Consider the following 21,611-nt stretch of genomic DNA (forward strand, 5'->3'; position numbering starts at 1 on the left):
AAATGAAATTAAATGAAATTAAATGAAATTAAATGAAATTATAGGAAGGAGGGATAGTTTAATAAAGATTAAAATAAAGAATTAATAATCTTAATAAAGATTAAAATAAAAAATAAAGGAAAAAGGATTCAAAAAGAAATGGAAATAAAGGATAAAAGTGGGAAAGAATGGAATAAAAATGTAAATAAATGATGAGAATGAAAAATAATCGAGTAAAAATTCGATTAAATTGGAGGAATGAAAAATAATCCAATAAAAATGAAAATAAAGGAGGAAAGTGGGAAAGAATCCAATAAAAAAGGAAAATAAAGGGTAAAAATTAAAAATAATTAAATTAAAATAAAGGGGAAAAAAAGGAAAAATAATCAGAAAAAAATTAAAGAGTAAAAATTAAAAGTAATTAAATAAAGTTAAAATAAAGAATAAAAAGGAAAAAGAATCCGATAAAAATTAAAGAATGAAAATTAAAAGTAATTAAATAAAATTAAAGTAAATGAGGAGAATTAATAATAATAAAATAAAATTAAAATAAAGGAGGAAAGTGGGAAAGAATCCAATAAAAAATGGAAATAAAGGGCAAAAATTAAAGATAATCAAATAAAAATTAAAGAATAAAAAGAAAAAATAAATAAAATTTAAATAAAGGATAAGATTAAAAAATAATCAAATAAAAATTAAAATAAAAGATGAAAGTGGGAAAGAATCCACTAAAAAATTAAAATAAAGGATAAAAATGAAAACTAATTAAATAAAAATTCAATTAAATTATAGGAAGGAAAAATAATGAAATCAAAACTAAAGGAAAGAATAAAAAGGGGAAAGAATCCAATAAAAATGAAATTAAAGAGTAAAAATTAAAAGTAATTAAATAAAATTAAAATAAAGAATAAAAAGGAAAAAGAATCCGATAAAAATTAAAGAGTAAAAATTAAAAATAATTCCGGAGCCACGGAATGACCCCGAATCCCGGAATTTTGGGGCCAGGGAATGACCTTGAATCCTGGAATTCCGGAGCCACGGAATGACCCAAAATCCCGGAATTTTGGATCCATGGAAATCCCCCAATTCCAGATCCATGGAATGCCCCAAATCCCAGAATTCCGGATCCATGGAATGACCCCAAATCCCGGAATTTTGGAGCCACGGAATGACCCCAAATCCCGGAATTCCAGAGACGTGGAATCCCCCAAATCCTGGAATTCTGGAGCCAGGGAATTCCCCAAATCCCAGAATTTTGGAGCCAGAGACTGACCTCGAATCCCGGAATTTTGGAGCCACGGAATGACCCCAAATCCCGGAATTTTGGAGCCATGGAATGACCCCGAATCCTGGAATTTTTGAGCCAGGGAATGACCCCGAATCCCGGAATTCCAGAGCCATGGAATGACCTCGAATCCTGGAATTCCGGAGCCGTGGAATGACCCCAAATCCCGGAATTCCAGAGACGTGGAATCCCCCAAATCCCGGAATTCTGGACCCGTGGAATCCCCCAATTCCAGATCCATGGAATGACCTCAAATCCCAGAATTCCGGATCCATGGAATGACCCAAATCCCGGAATTTTGGAGCCACGGAATGACCCCAGATCCCGGAATTCCAGAGATGTGGAATCCCCCAAATCCTGGAATTCTGGAGCCAGGGAATTCCCCAAATCCCAGAATTTTGGAGCCACGGAATGACCCCAAATCCCGGAATTCCAGAGCCGTGGAATGACACCGAATCCCGGAATTTTGGATTCATGGAATGACCCTGAATCCCGGAATTCCAGACTCACGGAATGACCCTGAATCCCGGGATTTTGGGGCCGGGAAATGACTCCAAATCCCGGAATTCTGGAGCCATGGAATCCCCCAAATCCCGGAATTCCAGAGCCGTGGAATGACCTCAAATCCCGGAATTTTTGAGCCAGGGGATGACCCAAATCCTGAGTCATGGAATGACCTCAAATCCCAGAATTCCGGAGCCATGGAATGACCTCAAATCCTGGAATTCCAGAGCCATGGAATCCCCCAAATCCCGGAATTCTGGAGCCGTGGAATCCCCCAATTCCAGATCCATGGAATGACCCCAAATCCCGGAATTCCGGAGCCACGGAATTCTCCAAATCCCAGAATTTTGGAGCCACGGAATGACCCCGAATCCCGGAATTCCGGAGCCATGGAATCCCCCAAATCCCAGATTTGGGACCAGGATCAGGACCAGAATTTGGGATCAGGATCAGGATTTAGGACCGGGATTTGGGATCGGGATCTGGGACCGGGATTTAGGATCAGGATCGGGATTTAGGACTGGGATTTGGGACCGGGATTTGGGGTTGGGATTTGGGACCGGGATTTGGGACCAGGATTCGGGACCAGGATTTGGGGTCGGGATTTGGGATCAGGATTGATTTGGGATCAGGATTTGGGATCAGGATTTGGGATCAGGATTTAGGATCAGGATCGGGATTTGGGATTGGGATTTGGGACCGGGATTTGGGATCAGGATTTGGGACCGGGTTTCGGGACTGGGATTTAGGATCAGGATTGGGATTCGGGACCGGGATTCGGGACCGGGATTCGGGACTGGGATTTGGGATCGGGATTTGGGATCAGGATTTGGGACCGGGATTCGGGACCGGGATTCGGGACTGGGATTTAGGATCAGGATCGGGATTTGGGATCGGGATTTGGGATCAGGATTTGGGATCAGGATTTAGGATCAGGATCGGGATTTGGGATCGGGATTTGGGATCAGGATTTGGGATCAGGATTCGGGACCGGGTTTCAGGACCGGGATTTAGGATCAGGACTGGGATTCGGGACCGGGATTTGGGGTCAGGATTTGGGGTCGGGATTTTGGATCAGGATTGATTTGGGATCGGGATTTAGGATCAGGATTGGGATTCGGGACCGGGATTCGGGACTGGGATTTGGGATCGGGTTTCGGGACCGGGATTTGGGGTCGGGATTTGGGGTCGGGCCCCTTTTCCCGGTTATCTTCGGGAATCCCGGGAAAGGCGCGGGGGGGGGGAGGGGGGGGAGGGGAATGAAGGGAGAGGGGGAGGGGGGAGGGGGGCTCTGGAATTCCCGTGGAATTCCCAAGGAATTCCCGGCGCCGCCCGGATCCGGAGGGATTTGGGATCCTCGTGCTTCCCCCTCCTTTTTTTCCCAAATCCTGCCTTTTTTTTCCCAAATCCCTCCTTTTTTTCCCCAAATCCCTCCTTTTTTTTCCCAAATCCCTCCTTTTTTTCCCAAATCCCTCCTTTTTTCCCCAAATCCCGCCTTTTTTTTTCCCAAATCCCTCCTTTTCCCGCTCCTCCTCTTCCTTCCTCCTCCTCCAATCCCCAAAAAAACCCCCGGGATTCATCCCAAAAAATCCCTCCCGGGAACTTTCCCCTCTCCTCTTTTTTTTTGGGATTTTGGGGATTTGGGGCTTTTCCCTTCCCGGTTTTTTTTTGGTTTTTTTCCTGGATTTTCTGCTCCGGGATTCCCGGGAATTCGAGGTGGGTTTTTTTTTTTTTTGGGGGGGTGGGAACGGCCAAAAAAAGTGGGAATTTGGGGTGGGATGCTCCAAAAAAAGTGGGAATTAGGGGGGAAATGTCAAAAAAGTGGGAATTTGGGGTGGGATGCTCCAAAAAAAGTGGGATTTGGGGTGAAAATGTCCCCCAAAAAGTGGGAATTTGGGATGGGATTTGGGATTTCCGGAGCTCTGCCCTCAGTTCGGGGAGAGGGAGGGAGAGGAAATTCCCAAATCCCCAAATTCCGCCCCAAATCCCCCCGAAATCCCCTCGAAATCCAAAATTCCTCCTCAAAATCCCCCAAATTCCCCCTCAAAATCTCCCAAATTCTGCCGAAATCTCCCCCAAAATCCCTCAAATCGCCTCCAAATCCCAAAATTCCCCCTCAAAACACCCAAGATTCCCAAATCCCCCAAATTCCCCCTCAAAATCTCCCAAATTCTGCCGAAATTCTCCCCAAAATCCCTCAAATCCCCCCCCCAAATTCCCCAAATCCCCCAAATTCCCCCCAAACTCCAAAATTTCTCCTCAAAATCCCCCTCAAATCCCCCCAAATCCCAAAAATTCCCCCTCAAACCACCCCAAATCTGCCAAATTCCCCCTCAAATCCTAAAATTCCCCCTCAAATTCCCCAAAATCCCCCTCAACCACCCCAAATTCCCAAAATCCCCACAAATTCCCCAAATCACCCCTTAAATCCCCAAATTCCCCCCCCAAGTCCTCTTCAACCCCCCCAAATCCCCCCAAATTCCCCCAAATTCCCCCCCAAATCCCCTCAAATCCCCCCCAAATCCCTCAAATACCCCAAATTCCCCCCAAAACCCTCAAATTCCCCCCCAAATTTTCCCGAAATTCCCCAAATCCCCCAAATCTCCCCCAAATCCCCTTCAAACCCCCCCAAATCCCCAAAATTTCCCCCAAATTCCCCCCAAATCCCTCAAATTTCCCCCTCAAATCCCCAAATTCCTCCCAAATCCCCCAAATCCCCCCAAAATCCCTCTCAAACCCCCCCAATCCCCCAAATTTCCCCCAAATCCCCCAAATTCCTCCCCCGAATCCCCAAAATTTCCCCCAAATCCCCCAAATCCCCTTCAAACCCCCCAAATTCCCAAAATTTCCCTCAAATCCCTCAAATTTCCCCCCCAAATCCCCAAATTTCCCCCAAATCCCCTTCAAACCCCCCCAAATCCCCCAAATTCCCCCCAAACCCCCCAAATTTCCCCCCAAATCCCTCTCAACCCCCCCAAATCCCCAAAATTTCCCCCGCAAATCCCCAAATTTCCCCCAAATCCCCCAAATTCCTGCCCCGAATCCCCAAAATTTTCCCCAAATCCCCTTCAAACCCCCCCAAATCCCCAAAATTTCCCTCAAATCCCCCAAAAATTCCCCCAAATTCCCTCAACCCCCCCCAAATCCCCAAAATTACCCCTCAAATCCCCAAATTCCCCCCAAATCCCCCCTAAATCCCTCTCAACCCCCCCAAACCCCCAAAATTCCCCCCAAATCCCCAAAAATTCCCCCCAAATCCCCCAAATTTCCCCCCAAATCCCTCAAATTCCCCCCAAATCCCCCCAAAATCCCTCTCAAACCCCCCCAAATCCCCAACATTTCCCCCGCAAATCCCCAAATTTCCCCCAAATCCCCAAAATTTCCCACCAATCCCCAAAATTTCCCCCAAATCCCCCAAATTCCCCCCAAACCCCCCAAATTGCCCCCCAAATCCCCCAAAATTTCCTCCAAATCCCCCAAAATTTCCCCCAAACCCCCAAAATTCCCCCCAAATCCCCAAATTCCCCCCAAATCCCCCAAATTTCCCCCCAAATCCCTCAAATTCCCCCCAAATCCCCCCAAAATCCCTCTCAAACCCCCCCAAATCCCCAACATTTCCCCCCCAAATCCCCAAAATTTCCCACCAATCCCCAAAATTCCCCCCAAACCCCCCCAAATTTCCCCCAAATCCCTCAAATTTCCCCAAACCCCCCAAATTCCCCCCAAACCCCCCAAATCCCCATCAACGCCCCCCAAAAACCCCCAAACCCCCCCTCCAAACCCCCCAAATTCCCGAATTCCCCCCCCGTCCCTCCCCCCCGCCCCCATTCCAGCGGCGGCCCCTCCCCCTCCCCCCCTTCCCCTCCCCTCCCCCCTCTCCGGCCCCTCCCCCTTCCCCGCCCCTCCCCCCCCCTCCCCCTCCCCCACGCCGGGCCCCTCCCGCGGGTGATTCCCGAGCCCGAGGCCCCTCCCGAAGCTCCCTCGACCCCCCCCCCCTTCCCCCAAAATCCTTCCCCCCCAAAAAAAAATTTGGGGAGACCCCTCCCCCCCCCCCCCTATTTTGGGAAATTCCCAAAAAACCAAAAAAAAATCCCCAAAATTCCCTCGAATTTTTTTTTTTTTTTTTTTTTTCCCGGGGATTTTTCGCCGCTCCCGGAGCATCCTCGGCTCCATCCCCGCCCCTCCCCCACCCGTGGGAAGCTCCGGGACCCCCCCTTCCCCCACCCCCCCCCCCCCATCCCCCCCAAAAAATTTTAGGGACCCCCTCCCACCACCCCAAAGCTGGAATTTGGGATTTTCCGCCCCAAAAAATCGCCGGGATTTTGGGGGGAATTTCGGGAAGATCGGGCCGAGGTAAGGAAACGCCCCTCCCCCACCCCCCCCCCACCGCCGCCCCTCCCCCCCTCCCCAAATTTGGGGGGTGGGGGGGGGGGGGCTGGGATTTTTTTTTTTGGGGGGGGGGAGGGGGGGTTTAAAATTGGGGGAGGGGTCTTGGAATTGAGGGAGGGGTCCCGAGAATTGGGGGAGAGGGGGGGAAAAATTGGGGGAGGGGTCCTGGAATTTCGGGGGGGTCCTGGAAATTGGGGGAGGGGTCCTGGAATTTCGGGGGGGTCCTGGAAATTGGGGGAGGGGTCCTGGAAATTGGGGGAGGGGGGAAAAGTTGGGGGAGGGGTCCTGGAACTTGGGGAGGGGTCCTGGAATTTTGGGGGGCCCTGGAAATTGGGGGAGGGGTCCTGGAAATTGGGGGAGGGGTCCCAAAAATTGGGGGAGGGGTCCTGGAATTTTGGGGGGTCCTGGAATTTTGGGGGGGTCCTAAAATTGGGGGAGGGGTCCTGGAATTGGGGGAGGGGTCCCAAAAATTGGGGGAGGGGTCTTGGAATTGAGGGAGGGGTCCCGAGAATTGGGGGAGAGGGGGGGAAAATTGGGGGAGGGGTCCTGGAATTTTGGGGGGTCCTAAAAATTGGGGGGGGGGTCCTGGAATTTTGGGGGGTCCTAAAAATTGGGGGGGGGGTCCTGGAACTTGGGGAGGGGTCCTGGAATTTCGGGGGGGTCCTGGAAATTGGGGGAGGGGTCCTGGAAATTGGGGGAGGGGGGAAAAGTTGGGGGAGGGGTCCTGGAATTTTGGGGGTTCCTGGAATTTTGGGGGGTCCTGGAAATTGGGGGAGGGGTCCTGGAATTGGGGGAGGGGTCCCAAAAATTGGGGGAGAGGTCTTGGAATTGAGGGAGGGGTCCCGAGAATTGGGGGAGGGGGGGGGAAAATTGGGGGAGGGGTCCTGGAATTTTGGGGGGGTCCTGGAATTGGGGGAGGGGTCCTGGAGCTTTGGGGAGGGGTCCCAGAAGTTGGGGAGGGGTCCCAAAAATTGGGGGAGGAGTCCTGGAATTTTGGGGGGTCCTGGAATTTTGGGGGGGTCCTAAAATTGGGGGAGGGGTCCTGGAATTGGGGGAGGGGTCCCAAAACGTGGGGAGGGGTCTTGGAAATTTGGGGGGTCCTGGAATTGGGGGAGGGGTCCCAGAAATTGGGGGAGGGGTCTTGGAATTGAGGGAGGGGTCCCGAGAATTGGGGGAGGGGGGGGAAAAATTGGGGGAGGGGTCCTGGAATTTTGGGGGGGTCCTGGAAATTGGGGAGGGGTCCCAAAACTTGGGGGAAGGGTCCTGGAAATTGGGGGAGGGGGGAAAAGTTGGGGGAGGGGTCCTGGAATTTTGGGGGGTCCTAAAATTGGGGGAGGGGTCCTGGAAATTGGGGAGGGGTCCTGGAATTTTGGGGAGGGGTCCCAAGAATTGGGGGAGGGGGGGAAGTTGGGGGAGGGGTCCTGGAATTTTGGGGGGTCCTGGAATTTTGGGGGGTCCTGGAATTGGAGGAGGGGTCCCAAAAATTGGGGGAGGGAGGGGCAAAACTGGGGGACCCCTCCCCCAACTTTGAGACCACTCCCCCAATTTCGGGACCCCTCCCCCAATTCCGGGACCCCTCCCCCAACTCTGGGGCCCCTCCCCCAATTCTGTGACCCTTCCCCAATTTTGGGGCCCCTCCCCCAATTCCGGGACCCCTCCCCCAATTCTGGGACCCCTCCCCCAACTCTGGGGCCCCTCCCCCAACTTTGGGACCGCTCCCCCAATTTTGGGTTCCCCTCCCCCAATCCTGGGACCCCTCCCCCAATTTTGAGACCCCTCCCCCAATTTTGGGACCCCTCCCCCAATTCTGTGACCCCTCCCCCAATTCTGTGACCCCTCCCCCAATTTTGAGACCCCTCCCCCAATTTCAGGACTCCTCCCCCAATTCTGGAGCCCCTCCCCCAACTTTGGGACCGCTCCCCCAATTTTGGGTTCCCCTCCCCCAACTCTGGGACCCCTCCCCCAATTTTGGGGCCCCTCCCCCAATTCCAGGACCCCTCCCCCAACTTTGAGACCCCTCCCCCAATTCCGGGACCCCTCCCCCAATTCCAGGGCCCCTCCCCCAATTCCGGGACCCTTCCCCCAATTTCAGGACCCCTCCCCCAACTTTGGGACCCCTCCCCCAACTTTGGGACCCCTCCCCCAATTTTGGGTTCCCCTCCCCCAACTCTGAGACCCCTCCCCCAATTCCGGGGCCCCTCCCCCAAGTTTTCCCCGCTCCCCCAATTTTGGGTTCCCCTCCCCCAATTCCGGGACCCCTCCCCCAATCCTGGGGCCCCTCCCCCAATTTTGGGACCCCTCCCCCAATTCCGGGACCCCTCCCCCAACTTTGAGACCCCTCCCCCAATTTTGAGACCCCTCCCCCAATTTTTCCCCCCTCCCCCAATTCCGGGGCCCCTCCCCCCATTGTTTTGCCCCTCCCCCCTCCCCCAGCCCCTCCCCCCAGCCAGGAGCCCTCCCCTAATTAGCCCAGACGAGGCTAACGAGGATTAATTAATTAAGGGCTGGAGCAGCGGTGGGGGAGGGGCGGGAGGGGGAGGGGCTCCAATCCTTCCCCTCCCCCACCCCAGGGCCGCGTTGTCTTAATTAATTCATTCGTTAATTAACGGTTGTGCGGTTTTTAGGGGTTAATTAAGGGTTGGTTAATTAAAGAAAAGGGAAAATTAAAGATTTTTTTTGGGGGGGGAGAGGGGAAAATTCAATTTTTGGGGCTGAAATTTGGGTGAAAAAATGGGGGAATTAATTAATTTCATTTTTTTAATGAAAATTAATTAATTTAAAAAAAACGAAACCAAAATTTGGAAATTTAAAAATTTGAAATTAAAGCCCCCCCCAAAAAAAGGGAAAATGGAGATTTTTCGAAATTAAAAGGCATTTAAATTTGTTTAAATTCATGCAAATTCATGCAAATTCATGCAAATTTATTCCGATTCGTTTAATGAAAGCCAAAATGTTGGAGAGAAAAACGAAAATTAATTTTTTGGACTTAAAATTTTTAATGAATCTACCAAGAAACGCTTTTAAATAAAGGAATTAAATTTAATTAAAAAATTAAAGGGAATTTTAAAAAAAATCCAAATTTTTGGGGAAGAATTCTTGAAATAAAAATTTTTTTAAAAAATCAAGAAATATTAAAATAAAATTAAAAAACCCCGAAATTTCTTTTTTTTTTGGATTTAAATTGGAGTTGAATTTCCAGAAATGGAATTTTTTTTTTTTCGAGTGAAAAGTTGAAAATTTGAAGAAAATTTGGATTTTTCAAATGAAAGTTGAAATTTTAGGTAAAAATGGAGGTTTTTTGGGAAATAAAAATTGACTTTTTTTAAAATAAAAATCGGGATTTTTTTAGGAAATAAAAATCGACTTTTTAAATAAAAACTGGATTATTTTAAATTAAAATTGAAGTTTGAAATAAAAATGGATTTTTTAAATAAAAATTGGAATTTTTTAGGAAATAAAAATTGACATTTTAAATAAAAAATGGATTTTTCAAAAAATAAAAATTTAAGTTTTAAAGAAAACCAAAATTTTTAAACTGAAAATTGAAATTTTAAATGAAAACGGAGTTTTTAGGAAATTAAAAATCGTCATTTTTAATAAAAATTGGATTTTTTAAATGGAAATTGAAATTTTAAATAAAAATGGATTTTTCTAACATAAAAATCGACATTTTAAGTAAAAAATGTTTTTTTTTTTAAATTAAAATTTAGGTTTTAAGTAAAACCAAAATTTTTAAACTGAAACCTGAAATTTTCGATAAAAACGGAATTTTTAGGAAACAAAAATTGACATTTTTACGAAAAATTGGATTTTTTAACTGAAAATCGACATTTTAAATAAAACCGGATTTTTTAGGAAATAGAAATTTGTTTTAAACAAAACCAACATTTTTAAACTGAAACCTGAAATTTTCGATAAAAACGGAATTTTTAGGAAACAAAAATTGGCATTTTTAATAAAAACCGGAATTTTTTAATGGAAACGGAAATTTTAAATAAAACCGGATTTTTTAGGGAATTAAAAATCGACATTTTCCTTCAAACCGGGAAATTCCCAAGAATAAAAAAATCGGGCGTTTTCAACAAAATTCTCGGCTTTTGACTGAAAATTGGAATTTGGATTAAAACCGGCGCTTTTGGGCCGAAAAATTGGGATTTCCGTTAATTAACGACTTTTAATTGGGGCTCAATCGACACGTTTGGGGTGTCCCCTATGGAATTCATCCCATATTTGGGGTGTCCCCTATAGGATTTCTCCCATATTTGGGGTGTCCCCTATAGGATTTCTCCCATATTTGGGGTGTCCCCTATAGGATTTATCCCATATTTGGGGTGTCCCCTATGGGATTTCTCCCAAATTTGGGGTGTTCCCTATAGGATTTCTGCCATATTTAGGATTTCTCCCACATTTGGGGTGTTCCCTATAGGATTTCTCCCACATTTGGGATTTCTCCCATATTTGGGGTGTCTCCTATAGGATTTATCCCATATTTGGGGTGTCCCCTATAGGATTTATCCCACATTTGGGGTGTTCCCTATAGGATTTCTCCATATTTGGGATTTCTCCCACATTTGGGGTGTCCCCTATAGGATTCATCCCATATTTGGGATATCTCCCATATTTGGGGTGTTCCCTATGGAATTCATCCCATATTTGGGGTGTCCCCTATAGGATTTCTCCCACATTTGGGATTTCTCCCACATTTGGGGTGTTCCCTATAGGATTCATCCCATATTTGGGGTGTCCCTATAGGATTCATCCCATATTTGGGGTGTCCTCTATGGAATTCATCCCATATTTGGGGTATTCCCTATAGGATTTCTCCATATTTGGGGTGTCCCTATAGGATTTCTCCCATATTTGGGATTTCTCCCATATTTGGGATTTCTCCCATATTTGGGGTGTCCCCTATAGGATTTCTCCCATATTTATTTAAGGTGTCCCCTATAGGATTTCTCCCACATTTGGGGTGTCCCCTATGGAATTCATCCCATATTTGGGGTGTCCCCTATAGGATTTCTCCATATTTGGGGTGTTCCCTATAGGATTTCTCCCATATTTGGGATTTCTCCCATATTTGGGGTGTCCCCTATAGGATTTCTCCATATTTGGGATTTCTCCCATATTTAGGATTTCTCCCACATTTGGGGTGTCCCCTATAGGATTTCTCCCATATTTATTTAAGGTGTCCCCTATAGGATTTCTCCCAAATTTGGGGTGTCCCCTATAGGATTTCTCCCACATTTGGGGTGTCCCCTATGGAATTCATCCCATATTTGGGATGTCCCCTATAGGATTTATCCCATATTTATTTAAGGTGTCCCCTATAGGATTTCTCCCAAATTTGGGGTGTTCCCTATAGGATTTATCCCATATTTGGGATTTCTCCCACATTTGGGGTGTCCCCTATGGAATTCATCCCATATTTGGGGTGTCCCCTATGGGATTTCTCCCAAATTTGGGGTGTTCCCTATAGGATTTCTGCCATATTTAGGATTTCTCCCACATTTGGGGTGTTCCCTATAGGATTTATCTCATATTTATTTAAGGTGTCCCCTATAGGATTTCTCCCAAATTTGGGGTGTTCCCTATAGGATTTATCCCACATTTGGGGTGTCCCTATAGGATTTCTCCCACATTTGGGATTTCTCCCACATTTGGGGTGTCTCCTATAGGATTTCTCCCAAATTTGGGATTTCTCCCATATTTGGGGTGTCCCCTATAGGATTTCTCCCATATTTGGGGTGTCCCCTATGGAATTCATCCCATATTTGGGGTGTTCCCTATAGGATTCATCGCACATTTTGGGTGTCCCCTATGGAATTTATCTCACATTTGGGGTGTCCCCTATAGGATTTATCCCATATTTGGGATTTCTCCCATATTTGGGGTGTCCCCTATAGGATTTCTCCCATATTTGGGATTTGTCCCACATTTGGGGTGTCCCCTATAGAATTCATCCCATATTTGAGGTGTCCCTATAGGATTTATCCCATATTTGGGATTTCTCCCATATTTGGGGTGTCCCTATAGGATTTATCCCATATTTGGGATTTCTCCCACATTTGGGGCATCCCCTATAGGATTTATCCCATATTTGGGATTTCTCCCACATTTGGGGTGTCCCCTATAGGATTTATCCCATATTTGGGGTGTCCCCTATAGGATTTCTCCATATTTGGGATTTCTCCCACATTTGGGGTGTCCCCTATAGGATTCATCCCACATTTGGGGTGTCCCCTATGGAATTCATCCCATATTTGGGGTGTCCCCTATAGGATTTATCTCACATTTGGGGTGTCCCCTATAGGATTTCTCCCATATTTGGGATTTCTCCCATATTTGGGGTGTCCCCTATAGGATTCATCCCATATTTGGGGTGTTCCCTATAGGATTTATCCCATATTTAGGATTTCTCCCACATTTGGGGTGTTCCCTATAGGATTTATCCCATATTTATTTAAGGTGTCCCCTATAGGATTTTTCCCAAATTTGGGGTGTTCCCTATAGGATTTCTCCCATATTTGGGGTGTTCCCTATAGGATTTCTGCCATATTTAGGATTTCTCCCATATTTGGGGTGTCCCCTATAGGATTTATCCCATATTTGGGATTTATCCCATATTTGGGGTGTCCCTTATAGGGTCTGTCCCCTATAGGATTTCTCCCATATTTGGGATTTCTCCCATATTTGGGGTGTCCCCTATAGGATTTCTCCATATTTGGGGTGTCCCTTATAGGCTCAGTCCCATATAGGATTTATCCCATATTTAGGATTAACCCCTCCCTGCCCGTGTCCCCTATAGGCTCAGTCCCCTATAGCATTATCCCCTATAGGATTGATCCCCTGTAGGATTGATCCCGTATAGGATTAACCCCTATAGGACCAATCCCCTATAGGATTAACCCCTCCCTGCCCGTATCCCCTATAGGCTCAGTCCCCTATAGGACCGATCCCCTATAGCATTAACCCCTCCCTGCCCGTGTCCCCTATAGGACCGATCCCCTATAGGACCGATCCCCTATAGGATTAACCCCTCCCTGCCCGTGTCCCCTATAGGACCGATCCCCTATAGGCTCAGTCCCCTATAGCATTAACCCCTCCCTGCCCGTGTCCCCTATAGGACTGATCCCCTATAGGCTCAGTCCCCTATAGGCTCAGTCCCCTATAGCATTAACCCCTCCCTGCCCGTGTCCCCTATAGGACCGATCCCCTATAGGATGGATCCCCTATAGGACCGATCCCCTATAGCATTAACCCCTCCCTGCCCGTGTCCCCTATAGGACCGATCCCCTATAGGACCGATCCCCTATAGCATTAACCCCTCCCTGCCCGTGTCCCCTATAGGACCGATCCCCTATAGGCTCAGTCCCCTATAGCATTAACCCCTCCCTGCCCGTGTCCCCTATAGGACTGATCCCCTATAGGCTCAGTCCCCTATAGGACCGATCCCCTATAGCATTAACCCCTCCCCGCCCGTGTCTGGCAGATGCCGCCGGCTCCGTTCCCGCTGCTGCTGCTGCCGCTGCTGCTGGGCCCCGCCCGCGGCGCCGTCCGCGTCAACCTCACCGAAGGTACCGCCGGCCCCGCGCCCGCTCCCGACTTCCTGGGGCCCTTCCCGACTTTTTGGGGCCCTTCCCGACTTTTTGGGGCCATTCCCGAACTTTTGGGGCCATTCCCAAACTTCCGGGGCCGTTCCCGACTCTTAGGGGCCGTTCCCGAACTTTTTGGGGCCGTTCCCAAACTTCCGGGGCCGTTCCCAACTCTTAGGGGCCGTTCCCGACTTTTTGGAGGCCAATCCCAAACTTCCGAGGCCGTTCCCGACTTTTTGGAGGCCGTTCCCAAACTTCCGGGGCTGTTCCCGACTCCTAGGGGCTAGTCCCGAACTTTTGGGGCCCTTCCCAAACTTCCGGGGACATTCCCGACTTTTAGGGGCTAGTCCCGACTTTTTGGGGCCGTTCCCAACTTTTTGGGGCCAATCTCGAAGTTTTGGGGCCAATCCCGAACTTCTGGGGCCATTCCCAACTTTTTGGGACCGTTCCCAACTTTTTGGGGCCATTCCCGACTTTTTGGGGCCGTTCCCGACTTTTTGGGGCCGTTCCCAACTTTTTGGGGCCAATCCCGAACTTCTGGGGCCATTCCCAAACTTTTCGGGCCATTCCCAAACTTTTCGGGCCATTCCCAACTTTTTGGGGCCATTCCCAAACTTTTCGGGCCATTCCCAACTTTTTGGGGCCATTCCTGAACGTTTTGGGATCATTCCCAACTTTTTGGGGCCAATCCCGAAGTTTTGGGGCCGTTCCCGACTTTTTGGGGCCAATCCCGAAGTTTTCGGGCCAATCCCAAACTTCTGGAGCCAATCCCGAACTTTTCGGGCCATTCCCAAACTTCCGAGGCCGTCCCCAACTTTTTGGGGCCGTTCCCGACTTTTTGGGGCCATTCCCAACTTTCTGGGGCCATTCCCGACTTTTTGGGGCCAATCCCAAACTTCTGGAGCCATTCCCAAACTTTTCGGGCCATTCCCAACTTTTTGGGGCCATTCCCAACTTTTTGGGGCCATTCCCGAACGTTTTGGGGCAGTTCCTGAACGTTTTGGGATCATTCCCAACTTTTTGGGGCCAATCCCGAACTTTTCGGGCCATTCCCAAACTTCCAGGGCCATTCCCGAGTTTTCGGGGCCAATCCTGAATTTTTGGGGCCAATCCCAAACATTTCGGGCCATTCCCAACTTTTTGGGGCCAATCCCAAACTTCCGGGGCCATTCCCAAATGTTTTAGGGCCCTTCCCGAACTTTTATGGCCAATCTTGAACCTTTTGGGGCCAATCCTGAATTTTTGGGGCCAATCCCAAACTTTTTCCTCCCTAAATCCCAAATTTCCCTCCCCAAACCCCAAATTTCCCCCCCCAAACCCCAAATTTTCCTCCCCAACCCCAAATTTTCCCCCCCCCAAACCCCACATTTCCCCCCCAAACCCCAAATTTCCCCCCCAAACCCCAAATTTCCTCCCCAAACCCCACAATTTCCTCCCCAATCCCACATTTTCCCCCCCAAACCCCAAATTTCCTCCCCAATCCCAAACTTTCCCCCCCAAACCCCAAATTTCCCTCCCCAATCCCAAATTTCCCTCCCCAAACCCCAAATTTTCCCCCCAAACCCCACAATTTCCTCCCCAATCCCAAATTTCCACCCCCAAACCCCAAATTTTCCTCCCCAAACCCCAAATTTCCCTCCCCAATCCCAAATTTTCCCCCAAACCCCAAATTTCCCTCCCCAAACCCCACAATTCCCTCCTAAATCCCATAATTTCCCCAAACCCCAAATTTCCCTCCCCAAACCCCACATTTTCCCCCCAAACCCCACAATTTCCTCCCCAATCCCAAATTTCCACCCCCAAACCCCAAATTTTCCTCCCCAAACCCCAAATTTCCCCCCCAAACCCCAAATTTCCTCCCCAATCCCAAACTTTCCCCCCCAAACCCCAAATTTCCCTCCCCAAACCCCACAATTCCCTCCCTAAACCCCACATTTTCCCCCCAAATCCCAAATTTTCCCCCCAAACCCCAAATTTTCCTCCCCAAACCCCACAATTTCCTCCCCAATCCCAAATTTTCCCCCCCAAACCCCAAATTTTCCTCCCCAATCCCAAATTTTCCTCCCCAATCCCAAATTTTCCCCCCCAAACCCCAAATTTTCCTCCCCAACCCCAAATTTTCCTCCCCAAACCCCACAATTCCCTCCCAAACCCCAAATTTTCCTCCCCAAACCCCACAATTTCCTCCCAAACCCCAAATTTCCCTCCCCAATCCCAAACTTTCCTCCCCAAACCCCAAATTTTCCCCCCCAAACCCCACATTTTCCTCCCCAAATCCCACATTTCCCCCCAAATCCCAAATTTTCCTCCCCAAACCCCACAATTCCCTCCCCAAACCCCACATTTCCCCCCCAAATCCCACATTTCCCCCCCAAACCCCAAATTTTCCTCCCCAAACCCCAAATTTTCCCCCCCAAACCCCAAATTTTCCTCCCCAAATCCCACAATTCCCCCCCAAACCCCAAATTTCCCTCCCCAATCCCAAATTTCCCCCCCAAACCCCAAATTTTCCTCCCCAAACCCCACAATTTCCTCCCCAATCCCACATTTTTCCCCCCCAAACCCCAAATTTTCCTCCCCAATCCCAAACTTTCCCCCCCAAACCCCAAATTTTCCCCCCCAAACCCCAAATTTTCCTCCCCAATCCCAAACTTTCCCCCCCAAACCCCAAATTTTCCCCCCCAAACCCCAAATTTTCCTCCCAAATCCCACAATTCCCCCCCCAAACCCCAAATTTTCCTCCCCAATCCCAAATTTCCCCCCCAAACCCCAAATTTTCCTCCCCAAACCCCACAATTTCCTCCCCAATCCCACATTTTTTCCCCCCCAAACCCCAAATTTTCCTCCCCAATCCCAAATTTCCACCCCCAAACCCCACAATTTCATCCCAAACCCCAAATTTTCCCCCCAAACCCCACAATTCCCTCCCCAATCCCACATTTTTTCCCCCCCAAACCCCAAATTTCCCTCCCCAAACCCCAAATTTCCCCCCCCAAACCCCAAATTTTCCTCCCCAAACCCCACAATTCCCTCCCCAATCCCACATTTTTCCCCCCCAAACCCCAAATTTCCCTCCCCAATCCCACAATTCCCCCCCAACCCCCAAATTTTCCCTCCCCAAACCCCACACATCCCACATTTCCCTCCCCCCCCAGGCTGCCAGATCATCCACCCGCCGCGGGACGGGGGGATCCGGTACCGGGGGCTGACGCCGGAGGAAGTCCGGAGCGTGCGGTTCCTGCCCTTCGACTACGAGATCGAGTACGTCTGCCGGCCCGAGCGCGAGATCGTGGGGCCCAAGGTGCGCAAGTGCCAGCGCGACGGCACCTGGACGGCCATGGGCCACCCCAGCCGCTGCCGTGAGTGCCACCGCGGCGTCCCGCGGGCTCGGCGGCACCCGCGGGTGCCGCCTCGGGGGCGGGTGTCGGCGACGTTTTGGTTTCCGGGGGCGTTTCCGGGTCGGGAGAGGGTTCGGTGGTGTTGGCGGGCGCGGGATCGGCGGTGGCGGGGGCGGGGTCGGGGTCGGGGTCGGTGTCGTCGTGCTGGCGATGTCCCGTCAATGTCATCGTCCCGTCAATGTCACCGTCCCGTCAATGTCATCATCTTGTCGATGTCCCATCGGTGTCAGCGTTGATGTCACCATCCTGTCAATGTCAATGTCCCATTGAGGTCAATGTCCCATCAATGTCATCATCCCATCAATGTCCCATCAATGTCACTGTTGATGTCCCCATCCCATCAATGTCAATGTCCCATCAATGTCACCAATGTCCCATCGAGGTCCCCATCCCATCAATGTCCCATCAATGTCACCATTGATGTCCCCATCCCATCAATGTCAATGTCCCACCGAGGTCCCCATCCCATCAGTGTCACCATCCCGTCAATGTCCCATTGATGTCCCCATCCTGTCAATGCCCCATCGGTGCCACCGTTGATGTCCCCTTCCCATCAATGTCACCAATGTCCCATCGAGGTCACCATCCCGTCAACGTCCCATCAATGTCACCATTGATGTCCCCATCCCACCAATGTCCCATCAAGGTCCCCATCCCACCAATGTCCCATCGAGGTCCCCATCCCATCAATGTCCCATCAATGTCACCGTTGATGTCCCCATCCCACCAATGTCCCATCAATGTCCCCATCCCATCAATGTCCCATCGGTGTCACCATTGATGTCCCCATCCCGTCAATGTCAATGTCCCATCAATGTCAGTGTCCCATCAATGTCCCATCGGTGTCACCGTTGATGTCCCCATCCCATCGATGTCAGTGTCCCATCGAGGTCCACATCCCATCAACATCCCATCAATGTCACTGTTGACGCCCCCATCCCACCAATGTCCCATCAATGTCACCGTTGATGTCACCATCCCATCAATGTCAATGTCCCATTGAGGTCACCATCCCGTCAATGTCCCCATCCCCTCAATGTTCCATCGGTGCCACCATTGATGTCCCCATCCCATCAATGTCAATGTCCCATCGAGGTCACTGTTGATGTCCCCATCCCACCAATGTCCCATCGAGGTCCCTATCCCATCAATGTCCCATCAATGTCAATGTCCCATCGAGGTCCCCATCCTGTCAATGTCCCATCAACGTCACCATTGATGTCCCCATCCCATCAATGTCAATGTCCCACCGAGGTCCCCATCCCATCAGTGTCACCATCCCGTCAATGTCCCATTGATGTCCCCATCCCATCAATGCCCCATCGGTGCCACCGTTGATGTCCCCTTCCCATCAATGTCAATGTCCCATCGAGGTCACCATCCCGTCAACGTCCCATCAATGTCACCATTGATGTCCCCATCCCACCAATGTCCCATCGAGGTCCCCATCCCACCAATGTCCCATCGAGGTCCCCATCCCATCAATGTCCCATCAATGTCACCATTGATGTCCCCATCCCACCAATGTCCCATCAATGTCCCCATCCCATCAATGTCCCATCGAGGTCACCATTGATGTCCCCATCCCGTCAATGTCAATGTCCCATCAATGTCAGTGTCCCATCAATGTCCCATCGGTGTCACCGTTGATGTCACCATCCCCTCAATGTCAATGTCCCATCGAGGTCAATGTCCCATCAATGTCACCATTGATGTCACCATCCCATCAATGTCAATGTCCCATCGAGGTCACCGTCCCATCAATGTCACCGTTGATGTCCCCATCCCATCGATGTCAGTGTCCCATCGAGGTCCACATCCCATCAACATCCCATCAATGTCACTGTTGACGTCCCCATCCCACCAATGTCCCATCAATGTCACCGTTGATGTCACCATCCCATCAATGTCAATGTCCCATTGAGGTCACCATCCCGTCAATGTCCCCATCCCCTCAATGTCCCATTGAGGTCACCGTTGATGTCCCCATCCCACCAATGTCCCATCAATGTCCCATCGAGGTCACCGTTGATGTCCCCATCCCATCAATGTCAATGTCCCATTAATGTCCCCATCCCGTCAATGTCCCCATCCCGTCAATGTCCCCATGCCATCAGTGTCCCATCGGTGTCACCATTGATGTCCCCATCCCATCAATGTCAATGTCCCATCAATGTCACCATGCCGTCAGTGTCAATGTCCCATCGAGTACACCGTTGATGTCCCGTCAATGTCAATGTCCCATCGAGGTCCCCATCCCATCAACGTCCCATCAATGTCACCACTGATGTCCCCATCCTGTCAATGTCAATGTCCCATCAATGTCACCGTTGATGTCCCCATCCCGTCAATGTCAATGTCCCATCGAGGTCCCCATACTGTCAATGTCCCATCAACGTCATCATCCCATCAATGTCCCATCAATGTCACCGTTGATGTCCCCATCCTGTCAATGTCCCATTGGTGCCACCATTGATGTCCCCTTCCCCTCAATGTCAATGTCCCATCAATGTCCCCATCCCATCAATGTCCCATCAATGTCAATGTCCCATTGAGGTCACCATCCCGTCAATGTCACCATCCCATCAACGTCATCATCCCGTCAATGTCCCATCAGTGTCACCGTTGATGTCCCCATCCTGTTGATGTCCCATCAGTGTCACCATCCCCTCAATGTCAGTGTCCCATTGAGGTCACTGTTGATGTCACCATCCCATCAATGTCCACATCCCATCAATGTCACCATCCCGTCAATGTCCCATCGGTGTCACCGTTGATGTCCCCATCCCATCAATGTCAATGTCCCATTGAGGTCACCATCCCGTCAATGTCACCATCCCATCAATGTCACCATCCCATCAACGTCATCATCCCGTCAATGTCCCATCAATGTCACCGTTGATGTCCCCATCTCCTCAATGTCAATGTCCCATTGAGGTCACCGTCCCATCAACGTCACCGTTGATGTCCCCATCCCATCAATGTCAGTGTCCCATTGAGGTCACCGTTGATGTCCACATCCCATCAATGTCCACATCCCATCAATGTCACCATCCCGTCAATGTCCCATTGGTGCCACCATTGATCATCCCGTCCCGTCAATGTCAATGTCCCACCGAGGTCACTGTTGATGTTCCCATCCCACCAATGTCCCATCGAGGTCCCCATCCCATCAACGTCCCGTCAATGTCACCGTTGATGTCCCCATCCCATCAATGTCCCATCGAGGTCCCCATCCCATCAATGTCAATGTCCCATCAACGTCATCATCCCATCAATGTCCCATCGGTGTCACCATTAATGTCCCCATCCTGTCGATGTCCCATCAATGTCACCATCCCGTCAATGTCATCATCCCATCAATGTCCCATCGGTGTCACCGTTGACGTCCCCATCCCGTCAATGTCAGTGTCCCACCGAGGTCACTGTTGATGTCCCCATCCCACCAATGTCCCATCGAGGTCCCCATCCCGTCAACGTCCCATCAATGTCACTGTTGACGTCCCCATCCCATCAATGTCAATGTCCCATCGAGGTCCCAATCCCGTAAATGTCCACATCCCATCAATGTCCCATCAATGTCACCATTGATGTTCCCATCCCATCAATGTCAATGTCCCATCAATGTCCCCATCCCATCAATGTCCCATCAATGTCACCGTTGATGTCCCCGTCCCACCAATGTCCCCATCCTGTTGATGTTTCCCATCCTATCAATGTCCCCATCCCATCATCACCATGAGCTTGACCATCAGCATCACCTTGACCATCACTTGATCATTACCAGGACCATTACCATGACCATTACCATGACCATCACCTTGACCATCACCTTGACCATCACCATGACTGTGCCAATCACCTTGACCATGACCATCGCCTTGACCATCACTTGACCATCACCATGCCCATGAGCACCATGCCCATCACCACCACTTGACCATCACCATGCCCGTGCCCACCACCATCACTTGACCACCACCATGCCCATGCTCTTGACCACCACCATCACCTGACCATCACCTTGACCATCGCTTGACCATCACCATGCCCATGAGCACCATGCCCATCACCATCACTTGACCATCACCATGCCCATGACCTTGACCACCACCACCACCACTTGACCATCACCTTGACCATCACCTTGACCATCCCCATGCCCATGAGCCCCATCCCCATCCCTATTCCCACCACCTGACCACCACCATGCCCATGAGCACCACGCCCATCACCATCACTTGACCATCACCATGCCCATCACCACCACCACCACTTGACCATCACCCTGACCCTCACTTGACCATCACCATGCCCATGAGCACCACGCCCACCACCACCCCTTGACCGTCACCATGCCCTTGACCACCACCACCACTTGACCATCCCCATGCCCATCCCCATGCCCATAAGCCCCATCCCCATCCCTATTCCCACCACTTGACCACCACCATGCCCATGAGC

The sequence above is a fragment of the Aphelocoma coerulescens genome, unplaced genomic scaffold, assembly GCF_041296385.1.
Source record: "Aphelocoma coerulescens isolate FSJ_1873_10779 unplaced genomic scaffold, UR_Acoe_1.0 HiC_scaffold_244, whole genome shotgun sequence".
Classification (NCBI taxonomy): Eukaryota; Metazoa; Chordata; class Aves; order Passeriformes; family Corvidae; genus Aphelocoma; species Aphelocoma coerulescens.